This window comes from Crocodylus porosus, unplaced genomic scaffold (assembly GCF_001723895.1).
Source record: "Crocodylus porosus isolate Cpor-Errol unplaced genomic scaffold, CroPor_comp1, whole genome shotgun sequence".
Lineage (NCBI taxonomy): Eukaryota > Metazoa > Chordata > Crocodylia > Crocodylidae > Crocodylus > Crocodylus porosus.
Genome location: NW_017728918.1, coordinates 20,165,228 through 20,172,324, shown reverse-complemented (window position 1 = coordinate 20,172,324; position 7,097 = coordinate 20,165,228). Strand labels below are relative to the sequence as shown.

Sequence of the window (7,097 nt, the reverse complement as noted above, 5' to 3'; positions counted from 1 at the left end):
GCCCCCGACACTGTAGATATATCAATAAACCATTGCCCAACTGATCACTGTCTCCGTCTTTATAGTCGTCTTTTGTTTTACTTGTGGAGGAACATGGACTTGGGGGTATTTTACAGAGTGACTTTGGGATTTTTTTATCAGGGATTTTTCAGTGTTCCAATAGGGAGCACCAGAATTCCTGCTAGGGTGGCCAGTGGCAGGACCCTGCTTGCTCAGAGCTGGCACCTTCGACCCATCTGGCTGAGGCTGACTTCCTGGACAAATGGGACCAGGAGGGCATGCTTTGACAGTTCAAAGCAGGCCACCAGACCTGGAACATCTTCCTGGTGATAACTGCCCAGATGGCCGGGCAGGGGGCACAAATGGCAGTAGTGCCACAGAAAGGCCAACCCTGTAACCACAGTCCACTGGCAGCTGGCCCAGATAGGCAGATGCCTCTACTGGCTGTGCAGTCCCCATCTGGGTCTGGCAGGTGGCAGCAGGCCACAGCCAGGCAGCAGTCCCCACTGCCAGACTGCTGCAGTGGGTAGAGGGTGCAGGGAACTCTCAGAGCTGCGTCAGCAATCCAGCTGAAATGAGGGGTAGTGTCCCCAGGTACCAATTGGCCGGGCCCCAGAAGCTTCTGAGAGTTAATAGCCCTGAGCTACTTGCCAGGGTGGCTTTTTATACTGCTGGGGACAGCACAGGTGCTGGCCCCGGGCTCTAACTCCTCCTGGCTGAAGATCCAGGAGGAGCCAGGCAGGGTTATTTTGCCCCAAGTGGCATGATATGCTCCACAACAAAGCGCATGTCTGAACACGTGGGCTGAGGCTAAGAGCCCCAGCTCAAACCTGCACTGCTTCTATTTGAGCTGCTGCAAGCGCATGTGCTTGCATGTGTGGACACCCCCTAGGAGTTCCTCCATAGGGAATTAGTGAAGAGTAACTACTGTGCTCTACTTCTCACCCTAGCTTGCTACAGGTTAACTTCCCAGTGTTGACAACCCCTTACACATTACTGCCTTTGAAAGGACAGGGTATTGTTGTACAGTCAATTAGTATAACAGCAGCAATTATGTTATTTGTATTATAATCTCTCTGTCTGTCTGTCTGTCATCCCTTTTAGGCTTTGTTACTGGCACCATCACTATAATATCTCAGTACCTTCCACACAAAATCAATATCAATAGCGGACTTCATGGAGTCCAGCTGTGCACCAATGCTTTCAGTAATAAATGACTGCAGTTATTGGCTCCAATCTTGAAAACACTTACTCGTGTGTAATCCTATAGGAATAATCCTTTTGGAGTGAATAATGTTACCTGTACATTTGACAATTTGCAGACCATCTAATGTAGTGCAAACCCTTCATTTTGATTAACTTTATTATAGATTTATGACAATTCAGTCATTCAAAACAGATTTCTTAGCTAAAATCATCTAACCATATTATGTCACCCTCTTTCCCTTTGTATCTGAATTTGATACAGAGTAGAAAAGCAAACAGTCACCACAGAAAACCAGCAACCAAACCATACTGCAACTGGTTACATGCAGAGAGGTTTGTGAATTTGCTGGTTTGTTAAAGATTTGAAAGCAGTCAGAAGCTGATAACACCAGCTAGAGCACGGCACAATGCAGGCAGGTGCTGAACAAGCTTCCCCTGCACAGCTTCTGTCAATGTGCATCTTTCTGACCTGCAGCACTGCAGCTGTTGCTATTTGTGCCAAGTTGTGTGGCAGTGGTGGTTGGGGATTTGGAAAAACACGTTCTCTGCACAAACACATTTCAGGTCTCAGAATGATTATGAATGAACCCACTGGATCACTCCCAGCGTAATGAATTTTTAAATTCCTCTTTCCAAGTACAAAAGCCTCCTGTTTTTCAGAGAGCAACGCAATGCATCCTCTTCTCTTTTGTGTTCCTTCAGTGAAGCTGTGGTCCTTTTTATGTCTGCAGTTTTGTTTGAGGCAGTGCCTTTAAAAAAAACCCTAAAAAATAAAAAAACCCAGACAATTCTGTTTACAAAACATTTATAACATTAACAAGGTGAAAGATTAAATATTTTATGAACACAGAAACTCATTCTATATTCCTAAGTGTCAACAGCAAGGTTCTGATTGATGCCCATGATGTAAGATTGAGCGGGGAGTCTGTAAAGTTATTTTCGTCTCACCTGGCTGCTAAAATGCCCCTGATGCTGTTAAATTAATTGAGGATCTTAGAAAAATAGGGCTGGAAGGGACTGTACAAGGTCATCCAGTTTAGCCCCTACTCAAGGCAGGATTATCCCTAACTAAACCATGCTAGGCAGATATAGAACTGACCAATTCAAGAGTGTTAAACTGGATTTGAATATCTCTCACATAGGATTTACACTGGTGCTATTGAAATTAAGCCTGATTTATACTTATGGCAGTGAGATCAGAATCACTAGCCCATTCATTTCAATGTCCTCTATTCTTGATTCTAATTCATTTAGTTGACAGGCTTAAATTGTTATTTCTAGAATAATGATATCTTTACTTTCTTTCTGATAGTCTACAGAGTACAGAGTACTTTCTGTGAAACAGTCATGAAGCTCTATACATGTAAACATGGGTGTTACGTTTTCAGAATGCTTCATATCCCATGTCAAAGTAATTTCAGCATAAGTAATAAAAGGGAATGTCATTCTATACATTCAGTGGTAAAAAAAAAAGCAAAAGCAGGTCAGTAAGTAAAAACAAAGATAGGATTTTTCCCCTCTGAACTTTACTCAGACATTACTGAGGTATGATTTTGATGAGACTGAGTTGTAAAAAAGTTTCTAAAATTGAATAGACTCATATCCAAAGGGGAGTCTGAATCTGATGTTACAGTGTAAGACCATCTCTATCTCTCTCTATCTCATTTGTGTAAAATATATTTTGTGTAAGACTTTATATGCTAACACCCAGAGTTTTCAAGGTATATAGCCCAAGGTCTAGATTTGTAAAAGGGTTAGGTGTCATATCATCCAACTTTTACGTATCTGGAGAAAAAATGAAACCCCGGGCCATGAGTTAGAGGCTTAAAGGGTGCCTGTACATAAGTTCAGAGGCTGCTCCAACGCACTGTAATTACAGTGTGTCAGAGCAGACCTGATTAATTGAGTCTGTTGCATGGTAGTAATTACCGTTCTCCAGCAGCCTCCTGTGTCTTGTGTATCAGTGTTCCCAAGCTTTGAAATGGTGGCATGAGCACTTGAATTAACGCTTGTCCTACAAGCGCCCCACCACCATTTTGAAACATGGGGATGCTGATACCTGAGACACTCCGGTGTTTTAATTAGAGCTGCTCCAAGAGCCGTTTCAGTTAAAGCACCACTCCCCCACCCCTGGAGCACATGTAAAAGGGCCCAAAGTGGTTACAAAAGCCAATATGTCAAGTAGGGAGCCACCCATGCTAAGCAAGAGGAAACACTAAGTCTTAAACTTTAAATCTTTTCTTGACTGGGATACATGCAGTCTCCTCCAGATAACCTTATGAGGTGCTTTAACCACCAGGCTATAGCTCTTTTCTGATGGGGGCAGCACTACTGGTTCCTCCACTAGAGGCTGTTTTACTTTGCGTGGAAGAATTAAAGATTTTTTTTGGTGAAAGGGAATGAGAATGAACATGAACCTGACCCTGAAGCCTAGTTTTTGGGGCACTCACTTGGGAAGAGAGAGGCCTAGGTTGAAATCCTAACACTAATCACTTTTAAAGTATTTTACATTAAACAGTAATTGGATAAAACACCTTTTTCAGGATCAGAATCGCAGGCCTCCCTCTTCTCAGATGAGCTCCCCCATAACAAGTCTAAAGACGATGTTTATTTTTGTGCTGTCCCTATGACCCAATGAATCTTTCATTTTTTTCAACCAAGATGGAACTTGAGGGATGAAAAGAGACTCCATCCCCCAATTAGACTGGTGGTTAGACCACTCTTCTGGGGGTTGAAAAGTCTAGCTATAAAGCTATTCAGGCAGAGGTGGATACTATTCTAACTGCTGGGACAAATTGGGGAAGCGGGGGTCCATGTTCTCCATCAGCTGTTCTATTGTCAGAAGATGTTAAGTATATAATTTGAAAGGAATGGCTGCATCACCTGTGGGCTGAAGGAGCAGCAGTGAGACATAGTGATCTGTGATAGTCTGAAGTAAAGTAGAAGGCAGGCTAGATTTGCACTGTATAAATTAACCAAAGTGTCTGTGTATGCATGTGTGCATGTCTGTGTAGAACAAAGTGAATTATATATAGCACAAGCTTTCATGAGGCACACCACAGAGAAGTATATCAAGCTTTTTCCACGTGTGGTATCTCTGAAAACGAAAATAGTATAGCTGATTTAATGCAGTGTTAGGCACATACCAATCAGTTTTCTGTGTTGGGAGATATTTATGGAAACAGGCAGTGATGCATCTCCATTTTAGCACATGGAAAGCAGGTGTTGGGTGCTCCATCGTGGAGTTCCATAGAGTGATCAGCAGGTAGCATAGGCATGCAGTAGTCAGACTGGCTTAAGCTCTAATATGTGAAATTTAACATCTTTTCCACACAAAATAATTCTTACAATTAATTGTAAATCTGTATATTCCATATATCCATATAAACAACCAAATTAATATGGATTTGATAGCTGTACATAAATATTAGATTTATTTGCATTCACCATATTTTATATTTGCTGTCTGTGAACATTTACAGACAGCAATATTTCTGACTTTTCCTTCCAGGAATGCTTACAGGCTACAGCTTTTAAATGTGAGCATATGACTCCATATTTATGAAAGCCCTGATGACTTATAAGTCAGAAAAAGGGGTACATTTGTGACCTTGAATTATTTTGAGCCAATCATTTGATAAATGTTAATTAAGAAATACATGCTCTTTATTGCAAGTTCCCATTGGAAAACTCATTCTTTAGTATCATAGACAATGTGTAATCCTGTATGAGTTACCGAGTCTTTAAATGTCAGCTTTGTTGCCATCCAGCCTGTCCCTTAGATATGTTATCAATAGGTGGGTGGGAAATGGATATTTTTAAGGGATTTTTTGTTTATGTTGTTGAGGAGGAGGTCAAGCTGGTACAAAAAACACTTTGCACAATCAAATCCATCCTTCCTTAAAAAGAAAGGCTCAATTGTTCATGATGCATTATTTCTGCTTCTAAGTTAATGTTCAGTTCATATCGTATTTAATGGGCATGTCTACACATGCTTTTATGCCGGCTTAAATTTACTGTGCAGTAAGTTACTGTGCAGTAAGTAGGAATAGGCAGGCATCTAAATGTGCAGGCAACCTGCGACTAACTTTAGTCCCGCATTAGAGCAGCCGCCCATGGGCCCCTGTGGCCACCAGGGGGAGCTCCAGCCTCCAGTCACATGGCTGCCAGCACTTGGAAGCTATGCTAAGGCCAGAGGCAGCATCCAGCATTTGGCAGCCATCTTAGAAGTCTGCCCCCACCATCTGATCCCTGACCAGTCCCTTCCCTGAACAGGGACTGTGTGCCCAGTGCAGGGGCAGCATGTGGCAGCTCCCTCCTTGCTCTCCCTGCCTCCCCATGCCACAGCTGCCCCTGCCCTTGCTCCTACCAGCAACAACTAGTGTTCTGCACTTCATCTGGCCATGGTGCTGGCCCTGCTGGACCCAGCAGGCTCCCCTTGTCTGGGACCCAAGACAGCCATGCACCTGCCAGCTGGGCCCAGGGCACCAGCTCCAGGAGGCTCTGACTGATCCTCTCCTCCTGCACTCCCTGGTCCTGCCTCCCTGCCTTACTGCCTACACATCCCCAATGCCCTGCCCACCCCCAGAACCACTCCAGGACATGCATGTGGGTGACACAAAAAAACTTTATGTTCCAAACAATCCTACCCCTATCCTTCCCCCTCTCCCCTAAACAACAGAGCCCTACCTCTCCCCTCCACCAACAATGCCCTCCCACCACCCTCCCCACCCATCCGCACTAAAAAACCCATGTCCCAAACTGAAAACATTGTTTAACTGTCCAACCTGCTCCCTGAGTCCTGGCATAGGGGGTTGAGGAGTGGGGCCACCTAGGGTGCACAGCTGGGTGGCAGGCAGCTAGCAACTTGGCCCTGAACAGTTCCCTTATGGGTCTGGGGGCTGTGGTAACCACTGTGAGCAGTGGGCTCCTGCTACAGTGCAGGTGGCTGGTATTCCTGCAGGGAGGAAGGCACCCCTCCCTGCCACCTGAGTCCAGGTCCAGGATGGCCAGCATCCCCTGGTACCCCTGGGTCCTCAGCTGCATGGAGCCAGGATGAGCAGCAGGGCTGGACCTCAGTGGGAGGTGACAGGACGAGGGCAGGGGCCAGGCCAGGAGATCCTATGGGCAGCAGGCACTGGAGGATCTCCTCCCAGATCCCAGGAGGGGGCTGTGGCAGGATGGCAAGCAGGAGTGAGGGGCCCTGCAGGGATGGGGATGGGGCATGTCAGGGGGCATGGGCACACCTGCCAGGCCCAGTAGGTTGTCCAGGGCCTGATGGACAGTATCCGTGGCCACCACTGCCTGGCTCTGGCTCTTGGCCTGTCACTCATGGAGTACGATGCGGCACTCCTCAAGGACCTCCATCCAGCCCCAGTGCTCTTCATTGCCTGCTGGAATGCCTCCTCCTGGGCAATGTCTTCCAGCCACCAAAGGCATGGTGCCAGGTAGCCAAGGGGAAGGAGGGCATGTGGCCCCCCGATCTTCGCATGGGCAAGAGCAGGCCACAGCTGTGACCTGGGATCAGCCTCTTCTTCATGAGTCTGTGCCTCTGCTTTGAAAGTGGCAGGCACTGCCATGTGCCTCACTGCTCAGCCTGACCAGCAGTGGGATGCAGATGGTGGTGCCCGTTGCTTTCAAAGTACAGGTGGTGAGGTGCAGAGGCATGGAGCAGAGGTTAAACACAGCTCACAGATGCAGGCCACCCTCACCCCTGCCAAGACTGTGGAGCCACATGCCTTCCCCCCTTGGCTACCTGGTGCCGTGCCTCTGGAGGAGCCACTGGGCTCTTCCTGTGGATTTCATAGATTTCATAGATTTCATAGACATTAGGGCTGGAAGGGACCTCGGGAGATCATCGAGTCCAGCCCCCTGCCCAAAGGGCAGGAAGT

General features: G+C 46.4%; 1 long non-coding RNA gene across 1 annotated transcript in view; it reads left to right on the top strand.

The window, feature by feature from the left end:
* The window catches only part of LOC109312188, a 21,266-nt gene extending 20,803 nt beyond the window's left edge, over window positions 1-463 (top strand). Inside the window, exon 3 of the long non-coding RNA XR_002101722.1 lies at window positions 453-463. This is a non-coding gene — a long non-coding RNA (uncharacterized LOC109312188). The remainder of the gene's footprint in view (window positions 1-452) is intronic.
* The last annotated feature ends 6,634 nt before the right edge of the window (window positions 464-7,097 follow it).